This window comes from Ischnura elegans, chromosome 12 (assembly GCF_921293095.1).
Source record: "Ischnura elegans chromosome 12, ioIscEleg1.1, whole genome shotgun sequence".
Taxonomy (NCBI): Eukaryota; Metazoa; Arthropoda; class Insecta; order Odonata; family Coenagrionidae; genus Ischnura; species Ischnura elegans.
The window spans coordinates 17,082,300-17,105,078 of NC_060257.1; the positions used below are offsets into that span (position 1 = coordinate 17,082,300).

General features: G+C 38.3%; 1 protein-coding gene across 1 annotated transcript in view; it reads left to right on the forward strand.

Annotated features, from left to right (window-relative positions):
• Positions 1–292: 292 nt before the first annotated feature.
• LOC124169665 (serine proteinase stubble) overlaps positions 293–22,779 on the forward strand; it is a 91,481-nt gene continuing 68,994 nt past the window's right edge. The window contains exon 1 of the mRNA XM_046548319.1: positions 293–821. The gene's annotated coding sequence lies outside the window, so the exon portion shown is untranslated. The remainder of the gene's footprint in view (positions 822–22,779) is intronic.

Below are 22,779 nucleotides of genomic sequence, written 5' to 3' on the forward strand. Positions count from 1 at the left end.
AAATATTTTTCTGTTATTATATTACCCTGAACGAGAGTGATTAGTGTCAACAAAACAATTCTTTGGGGTGAGGTGGAGCATCCAAATGGATTGGTGGAGAGGAGGGAATAGCACCAGGGAAGGGTTTCTGGTTTCTCCGCACCCTTCACGGGCGGCGCTGCTGGTCTACCGTCCGCTATGGACGAGAGCGAAGAAGAAGATCTTCGGAGGAACAGTGGAGGGGCGGCAGTGGTAAGAAGAGCGACGAGCCGGCAGCAAAAGGCGAAGCCAGGTCATTCACTTGGCAGTCAGCTGTGAGAGTGCTTCTCCTCCGAGGGACAGGAAGAGCGGGCCCAGACGAGCTCCGTCCGCCGGCAAAGGACCCGGGAGGAAGCGCACGTTGGCAGCGGCATGCCGCCGGCTTAACTCGCGAGCGACCAAGGATCACAAAGGCGAGGGACATCGCCACTTAGAGAACAGGTTGTTGCACAAAAACCCACGGGAGATACAACCTGTGCAGACGCTTCGCAGCCTACCTTCCCCATCGCTACGGAAGACCGAAAACTCAGCCATGTCGTCAAGCGTGAGATGACCTTAATTATCTCATAGGTGTCGAACGGTGAGAGGAGACTGAACACGTTGATTATCTAATGTATACGAGGAAGAAGACGAAAAATAGAGGAGAATACGCTCAAGAGAGAAGATAGCATTTTGAGTGTCGCCTGTGATATAAGAGTGACGAAAAGGAACGGTGAAGTGTGAGGACAATATAAACACGGAAGCATCGTGCTGCTTTGGCAGAAGAGTGGAGCGAGACGGCTATTGGAGGTACCGTAGCAAAGGTATGCGCAGTTTCTTATTCCCTTCTATATGTAGCAATCGTCCCTTCCATTTTCTTTGGTCAAAGGATGCTCCTTGCTTTGGAGATTTCAACGACCGCTTTTCTCTCGGTGACATCGATGCACGACAGTTATTGAACGCGGACTATTCGGAGTCCTTCAGTCACTTATATAGCAGAAGAATGAGTAAAATAAAACTCAGAAACTAATCTTAAAACTTTCTCGTATCCAATTTTCATTCAATTTTAAGTGCACAGAAGGACTCTAACTTGCACAAAAATTTGTGAGGTGTATTTCCATTCAATTTATTCGTTACAATAATTGGAGAAAATTAGCCCTTTTAAATGAAAAATAAAGGAAGCATGTATCTTTGTAAAGAAATTAGTTTGATAATTACAGATTGGCAATCATTTAATAAAATTAGTCTTCATTTTGATCTGCGTTGGCTAAAAAATCGGATTAAGTTAAATACCATTTCTAGAAACTTGAAACAGAGTAGAGAGGACGAGTAAAAGCAAGATAAAATGCTAGATTAATTGAATTATCAACATTTTACATAAATCCGTTCGTGATACATAGTTTGACGGATTCACAAGGAATATAATTTTATCGGATGCCGCGATTCTTTCCGTAATTGTTTTTTTCATTCTAATCATTGGAAGCGGTTCTCCGAGCGGCATGCAGAATTGATGAAATTTTTTTCATCATTGGTCAAGCGTGAGGATATGCATTCCTCCAATTTCCTCCCCGCTTAATGGTTCGTTCAAAATCAAATGAGAAGTCCAGTTAGGGCAAATATTGGCAATTTTTATGAATGCAAGACTCACGTTACCGTTTCGTGAGGAGAGGTTCCATCAAGGTGGCCAATCTTTTGCCAGTTAGAGCAGAAATTTTAATTTGATCGTCGGCCACCGCTACCCCTTCGCGCTGACTCGCAATAGTTTTCAGCAGATGAACCGTTATATGCCCGGCCTACTTGGAACGTGGACGCCTGATGTGGTTTGAAAAAATTAATAATGGGGCACGATGTTGCCAAAGCGACTTCAAGCTGCTCAGCAGTGACTGAGGGTAATCGGTTTGCTCCTATTATAAGAATCCTATTAGCCGATACACAAGTAAATAGTTCTAATAATATCAAATGCTTGACCCTTGATTAATAGTTCTCAACAATATCAAATGCTTGACCCTCTGCGAACTACTAGCTACGATTTCAACATTTTGATCAGCACGATATTTAATTATAATACTTTTAATTTAAACCATATATAAAATTTATTCTTTTACAACAAAATCAGTCGATTGTAACATCTTTTTGATATAAAAAAGTCGTTAGCATTCTTTATTGTGGTTATACTAGTTGTCACGGGGTAACAAAAACGTAGGATCGTAGAAGGGGAATCTTCGATGATTTCTTCTACAATAGATGTACAGCTAACACTCAAATGAAATTGAAATTATCTTCCAACGATTCTGAAAAAATATGAAGGAGATACTCAATCAATAATGATAAAAATATTAAAATTATAATACAGAATTGCCTATGAAAGTATTAAAAATATTAAAAGACAATAATTTTGATGAAAATAATTCAATTACATCTTTGATGCATTTTTTCTGAATAGTTTCTCACCGAACATAATCATCTGCTCCGGCAATGTGGGTTACGGGAAAGCTTTCTAAAATGTGGGTACCAGATTCACTTTTTACCACTCTCTCCCAAAATTTCTTTCACCTTGACAATAGAATGCGTCAGAAGCTATCAACAACTTTCAGTTTGCTGTATTACGATAGAAAATCTCTCAAAAGATTTCGATGGGCATTGGGTGATATGTGAAAAGTTTTAATACATAAAATATTAATATTTTACTACACATCAAGAATTAAAAAAAATAACCGGCTTTAATGAGTAAAGATGTAAATATTTTCCCCGAAAATCCTGAATCAAGTAACTTTAACAGCAAATGAAAGGGATTCAACTTGTAATAAACATTGCTTAAAAACACTTGAAATTGCAAAAAAATGCAATATTGCAATATTAAAAGGAAAAAATAGGCTACATATCATGCAGATTGCCTGGTGGAAATGTTTGGAGCAAATTTTTTTCCAAATAGCTTCAGTCGACTGTTTTTGGTGAAAACGAAATGAAATAATAGTTTTAATTTATATCTATGCTTTGACAAGTACATAACTAAGACGGAGTATGGAAAAATGTTCATATTTTAAACTGAAATTAAAGTAATATACAATAATAATATTACTTTATTCCACTCGCATGCAATTACATCCCAACAGAAAACCCTTTAAGAATGATGTAATATATAGGAACGCCTTGTGAAATCATTTTGGGGCTACCATCATACACTGTTTACACAGGACTGGTGCTATCAATACATGGCAAATAAACTTTCGTTGAATTCAGTGATGTTTTTTTCTTATTGTTTGCAATCAATTGTGATATTCCAGTAATGAACATTCAAAGAACACTAATACCCATGATAACTAACTTGCTTTTAGAAACGCATTAACAATTACATACATACGTACAATATACCTTGTGTTGAGAACATTTTATGCTACCTTTCTTAGCAAAAACTCTACCTCCTCATAGCGCATAAGCCATTTTTAACAGCGTATGTAAATCCTTATCTTTTTTCCTTCTTTGCCTCATTGATTGGCAATATACTAAATAATTTTGGCCCCATGTATTGATATGAATGTGATTCAAAACGATACAGCGGATAAAGCTCGTATTTAAACAGATAAAATATTTATTAACGTCTACACACCAAACCGCAAATCGCCTCAACAGATTTATGGGTGAGAAGAGTTGTTTGGATACCAGCCGTAAACAAATGAAAAGGAAATATTCTTACGATTGATGTTAATGGTCTAAGTAATGCTCTAATTTATGATGCTAGTGATGATGCAAACCAGTGTTTATTATTAACCCCTTAATTAATTAATTTTGAGCGTAATTTAGCGAAGTTTAATTAATTTTCTGTGACTAGAAAATCACATAAAAGTAGTTAAACGACTCCATTAAGTATCGGCCGCGAAAATCACTTTATTTCGAAAGAAAACACATTAATAAATTAACTGGGAAACAACATTATATTCTCACCTTTAAGAATCCTTTTATCACAATATATCGACCAGTACAACCACTTCTATGTTTAAAGATCTACATTAATATTTTTAGTTGAAAATGACATAAAAGTTTACTTAAAATTTGCATCAAATTCTAGCTTTAAATAATAACCTAACGATGTAACTATGATATGAAAGCCGGGTGATGCTCTTTTAAATACGTCAGAGAACCTTAGAAAAGTTTATGTTTTAATTTTCCATAAAATTCTCAACTTCAAGGAAAACCTTGTGTCACAAAAATTTTCGCCACCTGGCGCCGTTTTCGTTATAGTTGATGGGAGGGAGTGATGTCACTTGGATCGGTGGACGTACAAACCTTGCTCTTGCCCTTGTCTCTTCTGACTACCCGTGACCCCATTCTCTCCCCCCTCCTCCTGCAATCCCCCCTCACCCGCCCGCCCTGCCACCAGACAGCTCTCCTTCCTCATTCCACAGAGGTGCCGGGCCGACCAAGAGACCGTTCTATCCGCTCACTCCGTGGGCCAACGCGGTGAAATTCCAATACACGCACCTTCAACTACCTGCTATACGCCCTCTAACGTGTGCGAAACTAAATGTGCGTGTTTGGGACGATTTTTCGGAGTTGTGAGAGCCTTTAATTTGGAGTCAAACGAAGTGCCTCAAAATAAAAGTGACTGATGAAGTCAAATGTCTGGTAGTTATGATAATTTCAAATTTCGATACGTATACCTTCAACCACCTGCTTTACGTCTTCATCCCGTGCGAAAATAAAAATGCGTGTCTAGGACGATTATCGGAATTTTGAGAACAATCTCATTTGAAGTCAAACGAAGTGCCTCAAAATAAAGGCGACTGATTATCTAGGAGTTACGATAAATTCTAATTTTGATACGTACTCCTTCAACTACCTGCTACACGTCTTCAGTATGGGAACTAAGGAACAGATATAGAGTCAGCGAAGTGGCCCGCAAGGATAGAGGACCGTGGTTCCATTCCCGGTCCAGGAAAATTTTTTCTCATAGCAATTTATGTTTCTAAAAATGCGTGTTCGGGGCGATGTTCGGAATTGTGAGAACGATTCATTTGAAGTCAACAAGTGCATTAAAACAAAATCGACAGATGAAGAAAAAAATCTGGGAATCACGATAATTTAAAACCTATCGGGAATCGGGTTGATGAGGTGGCTAGAGTGCTGGCTTCCCACCCAGTTGGTCCGCGATCAAATCCCGGTGGCGGCAGAGATTTTTCAGAGGCTTCCCGATCCTGCTTTCATGATATGTGGAGGACATTTCAAGTGCAGCACTCCGTCCGTCCGATGGGACGTTAAGCCGCGGTCCTCTTGGGGCCTTTCGTTTAGAGCAAGATAGTGCCGACGCCAGGTTTCTCTCCATCCTCCCTTCCCTCGCAGCGCAAATGACCTTTTCAGTCGATCGCCTTTTTCAAATACTATATATACCATATTATCGCACCCATCTTGGGAGAGACGTATAAGAAACATTTGTTGCAGAGCCCCACAGAAGCTACTTCAACTAGTAGGAATCGCGTGTTGTGGGAAGACTGACGGAAGAAGTAATGGAGAGGTGCTATTTCGCACTCGTCCGGCCGCACCTTGAATATGCAGGGAGAATATAGGATCCGGGGCAATAAAACTTTATAGGTGGGCTTAATGAAGTACAAAGGAAAGCCTTGCGCTTCGCCAAAAACTGTTGCGGTCGTCCAGAAAGCGTTAAACATTTGTTGAAAAAATTAGGATCTGAGCCGCGGGAAACTTCGAGCTGCGCATTAGGCTTTGATTACTTGACAAAATTGAGAATAGCTATCTTTCGGAGCGATATGGAGAACATCATATCAGAATCACACGATATTTCCAGATCTGACAGAAACGATGAATAAAGAGAGAAATTTTGCCAAACGGTTAGACATAGGAATTCATTTTTCCCCCGAACCATAAAGGACTTAATTAATGCTAATCGTAACATTGAATTTCCTTTTTATATGTAAACGACTGGTGCCCTAACACCCCATGCTACACGACTTTTAGGTGGTTTGCGTGGTAGTATGTAGATGTAGATGAATGATGTTTGGCAGGAGGTGAGTATACATCAACATGCAGTATGCAATACGCTACATCTTCATAGTCGTCGCAAAAATTTGCCATAAATTTTACACTTGCCAGCAGGCGGTGTGAGCACTCATCTAGTTTTCACTGCGGTTCTTGCAGCTCTTTACCACCAACACAATACGGAATAAAAGAAAATAACACGCGTTATTTGTGAGTTGCTTGGCAGTCTTTGGGAATCTGTTTATCCCCGAGCGATAAAGGACTTTAACAATGCTAAGCGGAACTTAATTACAGCATCTGCTTTTTAATTTAATTAGTGTGTTAACAACCACCGCCACAAGGCTGTTGTGGCGGCTTTCAGGGTAGTATGTAAATGTAGACAACTTGTTCGGGAAAATTTCTAAACTTTCTTTCCTTTTTCTCGGGAATAAAATCAGTTCATATATATTTGTCTAATATTATTGAATTAACAAATAAATTTTATATGATCAACAAGTAAAAAAAGAGATTATATTACTATATAGAAGTGCTAAAAATGTGCACGCTACTCATAAATAAAATTTAGACGGGTTCAGTTTTGGATAAAATACACTTTGGACGAGTTTCACTTAACGATGAAATTATGGAAGGCAAATTCATCTAAATTCTACATACATATTTCCTTAGGATTTACTCTTCCATTAAATAAGGTGTTCGGCCCGAATAAATGGAGTCCTGGTCTACTCCTATGTATGAATATTTCGCGGATGGAAAATTTGCTCTGATATCACTTGCTGGTGGTATTTAAAACGAAAATAGCGCGATTTTCGGATATATAACATTATCGCTCTAAGGCTAATAAAGGATGTCATCGGACGTCTTTGACCCTATGCCATTGAATTGAAAGTAAATCATGACAAATTTTTCACTCATATTACACCAATATCAACTGACTATCGGATGCATTCAGCATTAAAATATCCTTATGGACCATGATAGAAATATTTTGGACTGCATATTAAAAAAAAAGATTAAAAATTAAAAAAGAAAGTATTACGTAGTCATTTCAACAACAGTAGCTGTCTGAAATGAACAAAAATATGCGTTTCATAGGTATTGGAATAATTGAGTTAGGAACCACTCAACGGCTACACGAATAGCTTAATTTGTCCCGGAGTTCACATCTGAGGTGCGTAAGCGTGGTAGAGGTAGATATTAGATATAAGCGTGGTAGACATTCTCTCTGCCTTATTATCTAGCAACGAATAATCAAATATAGGACATACTACATCATTCGAAACATAGGAGCAAATAATCCGTTCATCCCATGCACAGTAAAGAGCGACGGTTAAATTTTATAAGCGCACGAAATGTACAGAATTAAATTTTCACTTACCTACCATTTTAGCTTGCATGACTTCTGTCCATAAATTTACTTGGCAATTTATAGTCTAAAGGGGTGTTTCGTAGGTATAGACTCTTCATATCAGCAACAGAAATAAAATCAATAGTTAGCCATTGGTTTACTTCGATGCACTCAACCGGTTGTAATATCGTCATACCCAACAAGACAGGTGGATATTTTTTAAAAATCTAATACAAGCAATTTCCTACACCATAATTACACCTACAACAGATAATTTTCATTATTTGCAACATTCGTTGCCTCACAAAGAACTGATTACTGGTGCCACATAATATAGCAATTTGATCATTCATTAACAATTTATTGTTATAATATTATCAATAGAGGGCGTTTTACGGTCATGAAGTAATTGAATAAAACTAATTTCTTTCGGCCTCGAGGAAATCGTCGTATTCTGTTGGCAGTGAATGACCAATTTAAAGAAAAACATTACACATATGACGAAATTATAAACAAATAACAGATATATTAGAAATATATTCACCAAAACAGCAGTGCTGATAACCTAGATAGGCTCAAAAATAAATTAGGACGGCAATTTGGTAATAATAGGTGAAGGAAATTTCGTAGCTCCATTTCTTGTGTTCATGGCCCGATTATGGTGCATTCGCGTGTTTTTCTACGGACAATAGCCGAGATGTATGTCGTGACCAAATCTTCAAATGAGGTCTAGTACCGCCATTCCCAATTGCTCACGAAGGCGACCTTCCTCGTCGACTAACGGCTCACAGCCACCGCCGTAAAACCTAAGAACTGCGTGGGCAGCATGAAAAGACCCAGTGCCTTCGTTCCTCCTTCGACAGTGGGCGCAAGACACACTGCGAACTCTCAGGTGCTAGTCACGCCAACGGACGAAGTGACATTCCTATCGCACGTTTACTCCGGAAATTCTTCTCCACTGTCGCGTAAATGGAGGAAAAAAAGGGTCAGCACAAATGTAAATTATACAATTTTCAATGTGGCCATGTACTAAAAGGATCTATGATTCCTAGGATTTAGTAACAGTCTCAGAGGTCACTCAGTAGCGAGAGAGGATTGGTAACATAAAATACGGTGTGTCCCAAAAAGAATGACCCGATTTTAAATAAGATTATTTATTAGGAAGAAGGGCTTAACATCAACATTACTCACAAAAAATTACTCACAAAAGACAAAAGTTTATAAAAAACCATCATAAATGTTCAATATATCCTCCATTGGCTGCGCGGACGACATCTAGCCGATAGCTGAATTCATCCCAAACTGAGTGTAAGGTGTCTTCTGTCACTGAAGCTATAGCAGCTGATATTCATGTTCTTTGTTCATCAATGTCACGAGGTGAGGGAGGAACGTAAACACGCTGTTTAACATTTTCCAAAAGGAAAAAATCGCATGGTGTTATGTCAGGGGACCTAGGAGGCCAAGAGTGTAACGCCTGTTCTCGCGGTCCTGTGCGTCATCTTCAGCGAGACTGTCTGCACCTTATTTTTAGACCTAATTGTTAGACCAATGGTCTAAGGGTTGCATGCTCCTCATCAGCGCTCGTAGTGACATTCAGCGGATTTTTCTAAAACTCTAAACAATGCCGATGACATCTGGCGCTGTGTCGCTTGCCTAGTGACATTTGTTTCAATATTATTACAAGTTAAAATCGGGTCATTCTTTTTGGGACACACTGTATATAGATTCACCTTTCACTTGGTGACTTTGATGACTAAAACATTTTCTGTACTCAAGAGTGACGCCTTAGCGTCGAAACGCGTCTTATAGCTTTAAAAATTCGGTGAAAATTTACAAACGTTGTTTATCTTTATTAATAACATCGATAACTTCACTTGAAGGCGAAATTTGTTGTCTTACACGCCTTATTTTGGATGAATCAACACATGTTTCGACATTAACTGGCGAGTCCAATATAATGCAAGAAATATAAAAATAGGTTTCACCCACAATAAACTCAATTTTACGATTGATTACAAACCTATGTTATTTTATGGATTTATAAAACTACTTTATATCCAGAATGAAATATATAAAATAAAAATTTCACTTACCATTTCAGATAACATGATTTATACCTATACATCTACATTGCAATTCACAGTCAAAGGAGTGCTTAAAGCAAAGAACCGATAAGGAAAAAACCGATACATAGCAGCTCTGTTGATTTTTTCTATGTCAATTCTCCAAGAAGTGTTTTATGTAATATAATAAGTATCTTCCAAAGAGATTTCATTGTTTAATGAGCAACGGTTAAAATTCTTCTATTGAGAGTTAAAGATAAACTTTTGATAGCGGATTAACATTAGTAGCATTAACACATTCTTGTGTTGACTTCTTTGGACAAAATTTTCTGTCAGAAGGTACGGCAATGCCTGAATATTATTTCCCGTTTACTGAATTTCTAAATTGTCTTTTTTTAAGTTTCTTATTCTCGTAACCGATATCAATCAAGAAATAAATAAGTAAATATTTCGTCATTACCTAAAACAAATTTTACATGAAGGGGATCTAATAACAAGGCAAATATGTGCGATCAATTTTTTCACATAATCAGAGAAGGGTAAGTTATATTTAATCTCAAGCGGAATTATATTTATTTATTTATCATTATAGCAGTGAATTATATAGTTTCTTCTTCAATTCTAAATGTAAGTCAAGGAGTTCCATGAACGAGGTCGCATGTATTAAATTAAATAACGGCAGTGATTATCTTGCTTCCGGATTTCACGTGGAATGTTCCATTTGTTAGCTTCTTACTTCAAGTAGCACACTTTCCCCAAGGTCTTGGAGTTTCCGGCAACAATCCTATGCGTGCGGGAATTAGAAACGCATTCCATGATATTTAAAAGGATCCTGCTAGATCATGCAGGCCGAGGACTAACATAATAAGAAAAAATTCTATTCATACTAATCGACCAAAGGGTAGTTCTGAAGACGACTGAAAATAGCCTAACTATAATAGTCTTAAATTACACTGAAGTGAGCGGAATATTGAGTGTACAAAATTCAGATTTTAGGTATGAGAAAAGAAAAAGAACTTTTGGAGAACTGAGTAAATGATTCGATCAATTGGCGAGGTTGAGGCAGTCCATAAAGGGACCCTTAAAAAAATTGTAGATCATGAATGTATCGCGAGAAGCAGCGTATCTTTAACTATGTAGATAAAAAGCATTGTTAGCAGTTTATTTTTTACAATATAGTCCTAATAAGGGATCATTTGACAGAAAAATAAATTTCTAATTCTCACAAAGGCGAGGAAAATATTTTTTCTTCGCCACCTTTATTTATATAGTTTTTCTACCAATGTCAAAACGACGAATTAGGACACTTCAGCGTTAATAACAGCAGAGAGCTATCATTTTGAAGTTTTGCTGTAGAAAACAACCTTGATGTGGGTAACAAGCTTAATTTTAGCCATTCAAATCCGATATGAAAATCCAGTCATCGACCAAGACCTTACTAGTAATTTGCGAGTTCCTTACCGTCTGTGACGTCATGGCTTGTCCAACTCCATTTTTACTTAATTTAACTTTATGCATTTAAATTTGTTCGTTATTAGGGCTTTCTATTGTATTAATTTACATGTTAACGTATTTTTTGCTAGTTTGATGTTTTAGGTGGTTAATTGTTTGTTTAAAAGAACGTTGCTTTGTGTCGGTGATAAAAATAAGGGGATTGTTAAAATGAAAGTTTAAGAAAGACGTTTTATAAAGAGGGGTAATATCAACTTGAGATTTCAAGGAAGTTTATATTATTTGAAGATTTCCAACGTCAAACTTCCCACTATAATTTGGCACAGAGCTTTTAGCGGGATCAACATCAATCGGGCGAAGAAAAAAAACCGTAATTCGGCAATCTTTCGCCCTAGTATTATTTTTCCTTCGCCATTGTTATATATTTTATTTTTCCGCCAATGTTGAACCGAAGGATTAGGACACTTTTTGATAAAAGTAGCAAGCTATCATTTTGAAGTTCTTTGAGAGCAACCAATCTCGATGTGGGGAAACAATCTAAATGTTATGCATGATTTAACGCTATCCTGGTGAAGAGAATGAATTAACTTCACTCAGGCTTGCTCGCGGAGAAGAAAATTTCATTCTCACTTCGTACTTCTAATCAATTGCCTTGAGAATGCGTAACGAGACGGAGCCTCGGAAAGTATTCTGCCTTGGAGTTTCTTACTCGCGCGCGAACCCAGGAGAATTTTATTCAATATAAATTTTAGCAATACGAATTTGAATGAAATCAATTGATTTTGGCGTGACTTGGTGGAACAAGGATATATTCATGGTAAAATAAAAAAACACAGTACATTTCGCAAGCTTCATGGTTCTGTCGACTATTTTAGACGGCTATGGCGTCATTCTCAAGACAAACGGAATGACCCCATAGCCGTCGAAAAAAGCCGACAGCATCTTAAAGTTTGCTGAACTGTACTGTGTTTTTTTATTCTACCATAAATTCAAATTTGATATCCAAATCCACGCATCGACCAAGCCCTTGTGAGTCATCCGCGAGTTCCTTGCCTTCTCACTAATTGTGCACAGCCCATTTAGGGAGATCAATTTCAATCGTGCGAAGGGACAAAGTTCGTAATTCGGTAATCTTTCGTCCTGCCTCGCGACTTCCCAAACTGTATAGCCGTCCTTGGAGGACCCGTGGGCGAACAGGAGAGGGAGAGGTGTATGAGAAACGGCGGTGGAGGAAGGAGAGATGGAAGGAGTAGGAGAAGGAGGAGGAGGAACAGTTATTGGCACGTTGACAACCGTGTAGTGTATGCGGAGCGAAGGAGAGAGACCTCGAAAGCAAATACGGAATATGGAACACATGGCAGGAAGGATGATGCGGACGGATTCGCGATCACCGTTAAAATGCTCTCCGCGGAAAAGCTGCGCTCTCGAAAAGCCACAGGATGTGCGGGGAAGGCGGAGCGGAGAAAATTGCGAAACGCACGGCGTGAAGAATGGATGGAAAGGATAGAAAAAACACTGCGGATATGTTCGGACAAAGATGTCTAATAATAATGATAATGTACTGAAATGAGTTTACATTACATTAGGGGTATGATCTTGGAAATAATCATTTAATTTTCTATACGCATACAAAAATTTAGTGCTTTTTATCAAACGATTCAACGGATGTGAGATGAATATGTGGTACTTGAACTGTTACTTGACTTTAGGTAGATGTCACTTATTTTGACCCATGCCATATGAATAAATACTCATAGAAATATTTTAATACTAATTTATTACAGTATTCTATATAATTTTCATGAATCTCATGAATGAAGCATAAAACTCTTATTTCATTGTTGCAGAATGAAATTCATTTTCCATAGGAAATTTTAAGTGCCTTTTACACCTAGAAAAATAGCCATGAATCATTTTACTCCATTAGAATTGGGGCCAATTTTCTCTCTATTGCCTTCACTTTTCACGCTCCGGATATTCACAAAGGGGCAAAAAACTTGAAAAAAATCACTTAGAATAATATTTAAAATCATTTGATTCTATTTTATTTCTGTTTAACGATTGATGAGCTTAATTTGCCTTGCGGGTAGCTTTACACAATGTAACTAAAATATTTAACAAAAACTTTAACTGTGTGAGGTATATGGTTGATGGTAAGTTAATTTAGTCTCATTATGAGATGCCTAGGATCACTTTCCATCGCTAAATATACCAAAATATCTAGATGACATAAATGTGCATGAAGTTAGAAAATTTATTTGTCAAAATTACCAAATTCCGTCCTTCGATATGGTGAGTACAGTGCGTCCACCGAGTATTTACCAGCTTGAATAACTAATGCAGGGAGATAATGCAAATACAACAGTACTTCCATTAAAAATCATTATAAAGAGTGATATTTAGAAATTTGATGGGATCACTTCAGTTTGCTTTAAAATAAACCGCAAAAAATTATAAAATAATATGATATTGTTGCGCGGAATAACGAAAGTTTGTGGCGAAAGTGGAAAATTACAAGTAACAAATAATTCATAAATATTAGAAAACTAAAAAATGAGGAAAAATAATGTTTACATTTCTTTCCATTCCCTATTCCTTTACGCCATTACTTCCGTTTTACAATTAGAATTTCATATACCGAGAGATATTACTGTGGCCTCAAAGAGGAATATGGTTATAACAGTTGAGAGTGTTTTAGAAAAATATTAGGTTTAAACTACAAGAAGAGGAGGTGAGATTTTACGTCAGCGGAAATGGGGAAGTGGTAGAATTCGATAACTAACGCTCTGATCAGAAGGAATGAGTTAGGAAGATATTGTGGACAAGGTGATGCAGGAGAATGCTAATGTTGACAACAGCACTCTATGAGAAGAAAATGATTCATCGGTTACGGATAGCATACATATAGTTTCAGACATTTTGCCTAATTCCCACCCACATTGGCTCTGAGTCAAGTCATGTTTAATCTCATTAAAATTAAGCAGATTTGAGTTCCCGAATTCTTAAGGCGCACACCTATTTGAACATTCATTACTAAATATACAATAGAATAATCAAATTTCTTAATGTAGCTTATATGTTACTTCCCAGCCATTGGGGAACCCAAATTCATTGCCAATGAATGCCAGAATCTGATAATCATTCATAAAATAGAACAATTTCTCACATGCATTCATTAGTTATGGAACTATTGAAAGTACAGAATTTTAAATAATTACTTAAATATAATCTTGTGTACCTTATTTTTTGTTAAACAGATGATTAACTCTATTTATTAAATTCGCAACGTGGGAGGTATAGGTTCACATAAATCAATATATTCTCTGGGTAATAGTTTCTCGCGGCGAGACCTTAGGTCTACGGCTTTCCCAAATCTCGGCAATGGGCTTGCGTAATTATTGGCCATGACGAAGAAGTCCAGAGGGCGGTGTGGGAGGGGGGGGGGGAGGGAGGTTATTTGAAGCACGCCTGCACGATTGGAAGGCGAATGACCTGTAAGGACGAATCTCAGTCATCGTCCTGCAAACCCGTCTCCAGGCGCAACCATACGTAAACTGCTTTCGCGAACGAGAATCGGCGAAAAAAAATACGGGAAATAGTTTATCTTATTGTAAAGTGCACAAATTAGAAATTCATTACCTTATAAATGCTTCACCGCAAGCGGCTTCAAAAGGCGCATTGCGGGTGGTGTGGAACAACTGGAGTTAAAAAAATAGGGTACTGGTTGGAATGATTTAGCTGTCTGAGTTCCACCTAACACTCAGAAAAGGTCGACTGAGAATACCTTCACACCTTGCTGTTTTATTTGTATTCAAGAAAATTCCCTTGGAACCCAATGTTATGGCTGAAATGGTATTTGTAAGAGTTTCATGACATTCATTTGAGAACTCAATAATTATGGGCAATCTTGTATTCATTTTGGTACTCTATTAATCATATCGGTACTCAAAGACTTTATTTACCCATGTCTGCAAAATTATTGAAGCATGAAAGCGATTATGCGGGTACTCAAGTTACAATGATGGATTACATTTGGCACTACCCTTACCTTGAGGTATCAAATAATCATTTTAAAACTAAACTCTTATTTACATTTTACCCAAAAAAAACTGGCTTATTAGGCGTCTGGCAGGGTCGTTGGGATACCAGCCGTTAGAAAAAAGAAAATACTTCATTTCAATGTCATCCATCCTTTGTTGCTCTGGGGAAAAATGAACTTTTTCATCTGTCCGTTTGGAAAAATATAACTTTTATTCTTTCGTTTCAATCTGACCTAGAAACGTAGTAAGGTTCTAAAATGATATTCTCCGCGTCGCTCCGAAAGATATTTGATCTTAATTGATCAATCTAAGCCTAGCAAGTGTCCTCCAAGCCCCTATCTGTTGCTGATTTAATTTATGTTAAAGTTATACATTTCACTGGCTCCTAGAATTTAACGGATGGCCAGCTTTTCTTCATATCTCATTTGGTACATGGATCAAGTCTTTTTGAACTGAATCCCATACGCTTGCCGCGCAGTCGAGGAGCTACCTGACGAGTTTGAAGTAGCTTCTGAGCAATAGTTGTCATATGTGGGTGGGTGGCTTTGCGTGGACGAGAGCGGAAACGAAGAAAGCGGGTGAGATTGTTGGAGACACCGGACCAAGTTTGCGCATAGAAAAATTCTTAAAAGGTAGGAAGTAATGCATTTTATTTTGCATCCAGAAAACAGCTTCTTTGACGGTTTTATCCAAAAACATTCCCACAACACGTTTGATAAATTTCGGGTTTCTCACAGGATAACATCGCAAGACAGCTTCGTCGTTTCGATAACGTACCCTGTCATTATCTCCACGGTGATTTCCACCTAAGATGGTGATTGACTACGCAATCACAGCTTTAGAGCAGCTCGTGATAGCGAAGTTAGCTTGTCGAAACCCCTAGAACTCTTTATGATGTGAATTCGCTTGGAAAATTTTTATTACTACGCGAAAGTAGTTTATTGAAAGGAAAAACGAGAAGGTTGAACGTATTTGGTAATATAAGATTTAAAACTTATTCACCCATAGATAGCAATCCATGAAGATCTTTTAAATGAGGGAGATAAAAGTATAGGGGAACATAATAAGGTAAAATAAATTAATCCACCTTCACTCAATAACACCCATAATAGATACAAATGAATCAAAGAACGTTAAAACAAATGATGAGGAGTTTCAACCACTCGGAGGAAAGCTGAGATACTTTTCGACAGAGGAAATGAGAAAGTAGAGACATTTCACAACGGATATTATGATGTCAGATGAAGCGAGAAAGGTAAAATTGTCCTTAATGTGGTTGAAAGTAAGCAATCAGTTTTTATCCATTTGTGTAGGGAAATATTGGACAGAAGTCATAATGATTCAAATGTTTCGATGGTGAATTGGTTTATGAATTGGCCTTCCGGTTTTCCTTTCCATTTCATTGCCACTTCTTCACGCCCTAGCCATCAAAGTCGTCTGCTTCTGAATATTCCCAAAATATTTGATTCTTGGTGCAGTTCCCTCAACTCTTTGCTGTTTCTATATCTCCTTGTCCCTCCCCCTTTATCGGGGCCGAATATTCATCTCAAAACTTTGTTCTCAAACGTCTAGAGTTGTTTCTGAATTCTTCTTGTACACTGCTATTGTTGAGAACCATGTATAAGTACTGGTTGGACAATTGCTTTAAAGATACGAATTTGTTTCCCTCTTTCTTGGCTTCAATTAGAAACATTGTAGTTAGTTATTTTAGATCTTCTTTATTTTCGGCATAGCAACCGCACCATCCGCTAAAGCCAAATAATTAATTTTTCCTGGAATTCTGGCTGCTCCCGGAGCATTTATGGTCCTCTACCAAAGCTATATTGTGCGCGAGAATGCGTGCAAAGCCAATTGTTGTATGCAGGGCTAAATAAATGCATATGAGGGGGTGAGAAGCCAAGCCAAGGAGAATAAGTGATTTTTTTTCTCAACAGAGTTAGGTACGGAAATTAGGCACAGAAAACAAATGAGATCAACTAGATATTTTGTCTAGGATAGAAATTATATTTTATTTTTATTTAAATATACCGGGACGAGCCACAGTGATATCTTTACGGAATCACCCGAAATGCAGAAATTGTGCGAAAAATCCACGGAGGAAAAAAACTAATGACTTCATAAAGTTGTCACCGCGGCTAGTCCCGGTGTACTTAAATCAGTCAAGAGCGACCGCCTCTATGTGAGTTCGGGCTTAGCTCTCCAGCTATGGTGCTGTGCACACGATTTGGACTGCTTGTTGTATCATATGCTCAGCAGTCCATACCACCTTGTCTGGTTTAGTTCTCAAATTTCCACAGAGGAGAATAACGCCTCAATAGCATAACTGGCTACAGCACTCGACTTATAATTGGAGGATCCGGGTTCGAATCCCAGTAAAGGCGAATGATTTCTTCTCTGTGGATTTTTCGCACGATATAAACTACAAATGGTAATTCCCACACTTAAATATAGAACTCAACTTGCGACCATGGTTTCGACATTCGTGTGGAAATGACCATTTGTAGTTTTTATCGTGGATATATAGCAATTGCACCGAGTCAAGACTGAAACAATTTTATACGCTGATATTTTGTAGTGCATCAGATTTTATACTCGATGTAAACAAAGAACAGATATTCACTCGTATCCCTTGGTCACCAAGTTTTAGTATATTTCTTATATCATTTCTGTACCTATGTTTATAAAAAAAAATCACTTGTACCCCTTGGCTCCTCACCCCCTTGTACGCTTTCGGCAGAATGAGAAAGGGGCAGACCCCGAAGCTGGAGACCAGGTGTGGATAGAAACAAAACACACACACACCGTCTGAACACCTCTCGCTTTGTAAGCGAGTCGGAGCCGCCGCCGCCGAGGTGGTTTTGCGAAGAGGTCGAGGGCCGATTACTGGCTCCTTTCGTGTGGTTTTTTGAGCGGCGAGGAGTCAGGCATGGATAGCCGGGGAAGGGAGGCGTGGGAAGACGGGGGGGGGGGGGGGGGGGGGGAGACAAAAAGCATGAGAACCCAAAAAATGATGGAGTTTGATGATGAGTTTTCCCATCCTCCTTAGTCCCACCATCGCATCCGCAGCAGGTGTTGCGTAACCTTGGACCAAACACTCGGCGGAGTGTGTGGATGTTTACCCGGCCGAAGCGGCACGTTGTGCCCACCAAAGCAAAGAGACGGCAGACACTACGCTATAGAATAAGAATAGCCCCAATTAAAACGGATTGAACGAGGTATGGTAAAGTGGCGACCGACAGGTGAGGTCATTTGCACGATGACAGATTGATAGAAAAATGTTTATTGTTCAGGAAAAAAAATCCATAAGAACAAAAATAATATAATACAGTTTGCAGGGACATAAATTACAAAATAAATACTTACAATAATGATAAACTCTGAATTTTCGAAATTTCTATGCATAATTTTTTTCCATTTCGTAACATAGCTAAACATAACAAATGCATGAAATATAAGTAAACAAACGGCATATGAAGCGATGCACAAAGCCAAATTTGATACAAACACAAAAAACTCTTGTACTCTTAACTGAGCAAATTAAAAAATGCTACTGCAAAAAATGGACCATAATAGCAAGAATCCAAATTTGTGAATTTTGATTTGTGGTCTTCTCCTTAAGAGTTTTAAAAGGCTTCTCTTCTCTCCCAATCGCCTTAGTATTTCGTCTATACTTACTCGGTATATACATTTTATCTTCATCATTCTTCGATTGCACCACATTTAGAATGCTTCCACTCTTTACTTCTTTGATGATATCCACGTCCAAGTTTCGCTTCCATAAAGAAACATGCATCATTTTTTACATCTAATGAATTGTTTTCTTACTTTTATGCTTGTATTTTCGGATGTTTTTCTTACTTTTGTAGAATGTCAAAGTTGCTATGTCGAATGCCTTTTTTCCGTGATTTGCTACTTCAAACCGTGATTAGTTAAGTAAACTCTGGAAAAGTCCCTGTGGCTGTGTAACAGCTCCACTTAATTTAAAACCATTTCCATCCAGAAAACTTCCTGCTTGAATTTATTTAGGCACGTTGCTCCTATTGCCGTCTTTTGTAATCCAGTGAAATATTTTGATTCTTCTGAAAGACCCGTAGCCAGTCGCGGAGCACATACAAATTCTTTCCTTCATAAGAGAAAAAAAAACATTGAAAGTCATAAATTTACAGAATATTTATTGTCCAAATCAAGTTGTTTCGACTGCGAAAAGTGTTAAAATTAGTTTAAAACACTTTACTTAGTATCCTCTTTTTAAAACATTTTCTATCCTGGTTTTGGACCCCCCCGAAAGAAATTCCTGGCTACACCACCCCCTGTAGCCATATAACTACAATGCGTGGTAAGGATGTCAGACATTATGCTGTTCAATTTCTATAAGTTATCTTGATAGAAAGGATGAATATTCAGGGCAAGCATATTTATTAGATGAAAGAAAGTTAAAATATAATGCCATTTTCTATTTACTTGTATGATAGTTGCCTATAATTTAAAGTGACAGTAGGCGCCCATATGGAAATTCCGTTTGGCACCTGTCTCTTTCCGTAAGTTGGGCTTATTTCGACACGCTTCAAAAATCAACTAATAAGTGGATCAAGTTATTCAGCAACATATATTTGTGACAACCCGACGGCAAAGAGGAGTAAAGATTTTCTTCAAGATTATCATAATGCTCATAATCGTAGGATTTACATGGTTGCTTTGATTCGTAAATGGGTTAATACCTTCGTTCAATTGTATTAGGCTCAACTATGTGGAAATTAATATTAAGGAGAGTTCGTTGATTTCCACGGATTTATTTCGCCCGTACGACATGTTTCGACCATAGAGGTCATTATGAAGTACCTAGGTTTCATTTTCGGGTTAATACCTTATTTGTGACAGTTAGCCGACATAGTTCTATAGAACAATGACAGATATATACGTATAGCTAACGAAACGTATATACCTGTCATTGAGTCAATGTTACATAGACGTATAGTTAACGAACATTATTCTATGAACTGCCCTAAGCTCTGAGTGTGATTTATTATTTAATCCTAAATATTATATTTATTGCTACTTTTTCAATAGATTTTCTTTAGACTGCAAGATATTTGAAAACGATACGAGTGATGAGCAAAGATTAGACTCGAGCCGATTACAGGCCGGCCATGATTTCATCGGTGCGGCGTGCGAAAAGGATCTGGCGTTGGCGGCTTGGCGCGCCGGTGCGGCGCCCTACTCTATTGTGTGGTATCGGACACTAATCTTCTTTTCCACCCCACCCCCACTTCGTACTTAAAGAGCCGGATGCGGCTTCGAGATGAAAAGAAAGAAAAGATAAAATTGGATGGGTCAGGTCGGTTCTTTGGTTCTCCGTTCGGTTCTATCGCTTCTTGAGCTTACCGAATCGAAATAATTTGCGCAAGACCAAATGAAGAAAAAGTTTTTCCCAAACACAAATTACGCCATTCGTTTTAAAGTGAGTGACGTTATGTATATATTACTTGATAATAACTTAATGCGTTTTTTAAAAGGGTCTCCATAATAGCCCAGCAAAACCAGTAATTTTATTAAAAAATTCTACCGACTAAGGTAGGTTTTCAATTGAGTATTTACTAAGTTTTCTGGCAGCCTTCTCTCCCTTCGTGGACTTCCCTCTTAAATTCACATTAAGGCCTACTTTATTTCATTCTATCTAAAAATCCTTTTTGAGAACCAAGCATTAAAAATGGCATACTTTATTAAGGACCGGAATGAATAATCGGCCATAATATCGTGCCATACCATTAATTATCTTTGGCAGTATTATAAAGAAAGTCCTTAATATTACTGCAGTCATTCCTGGTAAACGGGAGAAACATGAGCAATATTACCGTTAGGACATCACTTTCAACGGAGCAATAGAACCCCGTAAGCAATTGTTAACGTCCAGTACACATCGGGGTTTAATGTTGATTTTTAATATTTTTGCAACTGAGAGGTTAATCCAAGTATTATAATATTAGCGGGTTTATCTATGAGACTGAGGAGAAGGGAAAGTCTTCTACCAAGACAGGCACACAGCCAGGGCTTGGGGGCTTCAACTCCCCTGAAATGTTTCATTTTGGCGACTGCCCGCGACACAGCTGCGATGGAGTCCACTAGACCACGGGCACCCATCTCCTGACACTCCATTTTTCTACATTATTACATTTCATTACGTTTGCCAACAGAAAAGATGACTTTAATTTTCAGCATTATTAAAACGAAATATATAGCTGACGAATATTTCTCGGGTTCTCAGCCAGGTTAATGCCGACAAATGAGGAATAAGCCGACGTTTCGGGAGACGACTTGTCTCCCATCCTCAAGGCTGTGTGAAATATATAGCTGATATGAAAAAGTTTATGCTTTTCCAATGCGTGGCAATTGATAACAAATGAAAGCTGTGCCAATCGAAGCCCTCTGAACCCTTAAAAAATAATCATAAAGTGCGAAGTGTTTGGAAAGGAACCGACCCCTCTAATATGAAAGTTTGAAATCCTACCTGTGGCTTGGTACGAGGTGAGACCTACCATCACCTTTTCAAATCAATCTTCGGATTGAAACACGGGAAGAGTGCACTTAAAATCAAATTTACACCTTCAGAAAACATATCGTTCAAAATTGCGTGAAAATTGAATACAAGTCCTTCTAATAGGAAAGTTTGAAAACCTACCTGCGGCTTAGTACGAGGTGAGACCTACCCTCACCTTTTCAAATCAATCTTCGGGTTGAAACACGGGAAGAGTGCACTAAAAATCAAATTCACAGCTTCAGAAAATATGGCGTTCAAAATGGCGTGTAAATTGAATACAAAGTATCAATATAGGCAACTTAAATGCTTCATAAGTACCACCGAAACAAATATCTGTCTACGCGGGTGCACCGAGAGAGTTTGCATAAAACAAATAGACCATCGCACAGGCTCCATCTTCTGTGTCGATGGGACGAAATGAAAGAAAAACACGACGTCAGAAATGCGCGATACAACCAATCTTCGAGGCAGACCATCCACCCAATCTTTCTCCCTGAGTCTTCTCCACCCCCTCCCACTGGGCACCCTCGCGCTTCCCATTGGCCTGGACTCCGCGGCTGAGGAAAAAACGCAGTCGACAGCGATGGAGCTATATTTTCTCGGTTTAGAGACGTCCTCGGCGACCGGCGGGCCGCGGCGGCTTCCTCGAGCGTAGAACAGGTGAGGATGCTCGCGGGAGTCCTTGATGATTGCACTGTCCTCGCCCCGGTGCAACGGTCTCTAGCCTCACGGACTAACCCAGGTCCATAAAAATTTAGCAATATATTATATTAAATTAACACTTAACTTAAAATTGTGTAGGATGGTATCCCAGCAGGTAGAGAGTTTGGTTACTTATCGAGGGGTCCCAGATTCAAATCGATATTCTCACATTTCATGTTTGATAATATGAACGATGAATGTAATTTTCAGCATAATTTAAACAGAGTAAATATTGCCGATTAAAAGAAATTTATGGTTTTCCAATGCGTACCAATTGACAAAAATTGAAGCTTTACCAATTTTTATTTTCGGATACCACCAAATGAAGTGTCCGAACTACACCCCAACCTTGAATGTGTGAAATCCACAAGCCAGTGGATTAGTTTGAGGTCTACCCACACCCATTCAAATCAATCCTCGGGTTAAAACACCGAGTGAGAGGGCTGAAACTTAGCTTCACAGTTTTGGGGAGTTTATAGAAAAAATAGCGTGTATTGGACGTCAATTGAAACCTATAGATTGCAATAAGGGTGCTTTCAATGTAATGAAGTCCATGTAATTTTCAGAATGGATTAGCGGGATGCGCGTGAATGAACAACTCAAGTTAATCCCAGCGATGGTGCATACCCTTATTTCACTGCGAGAATAAGTATT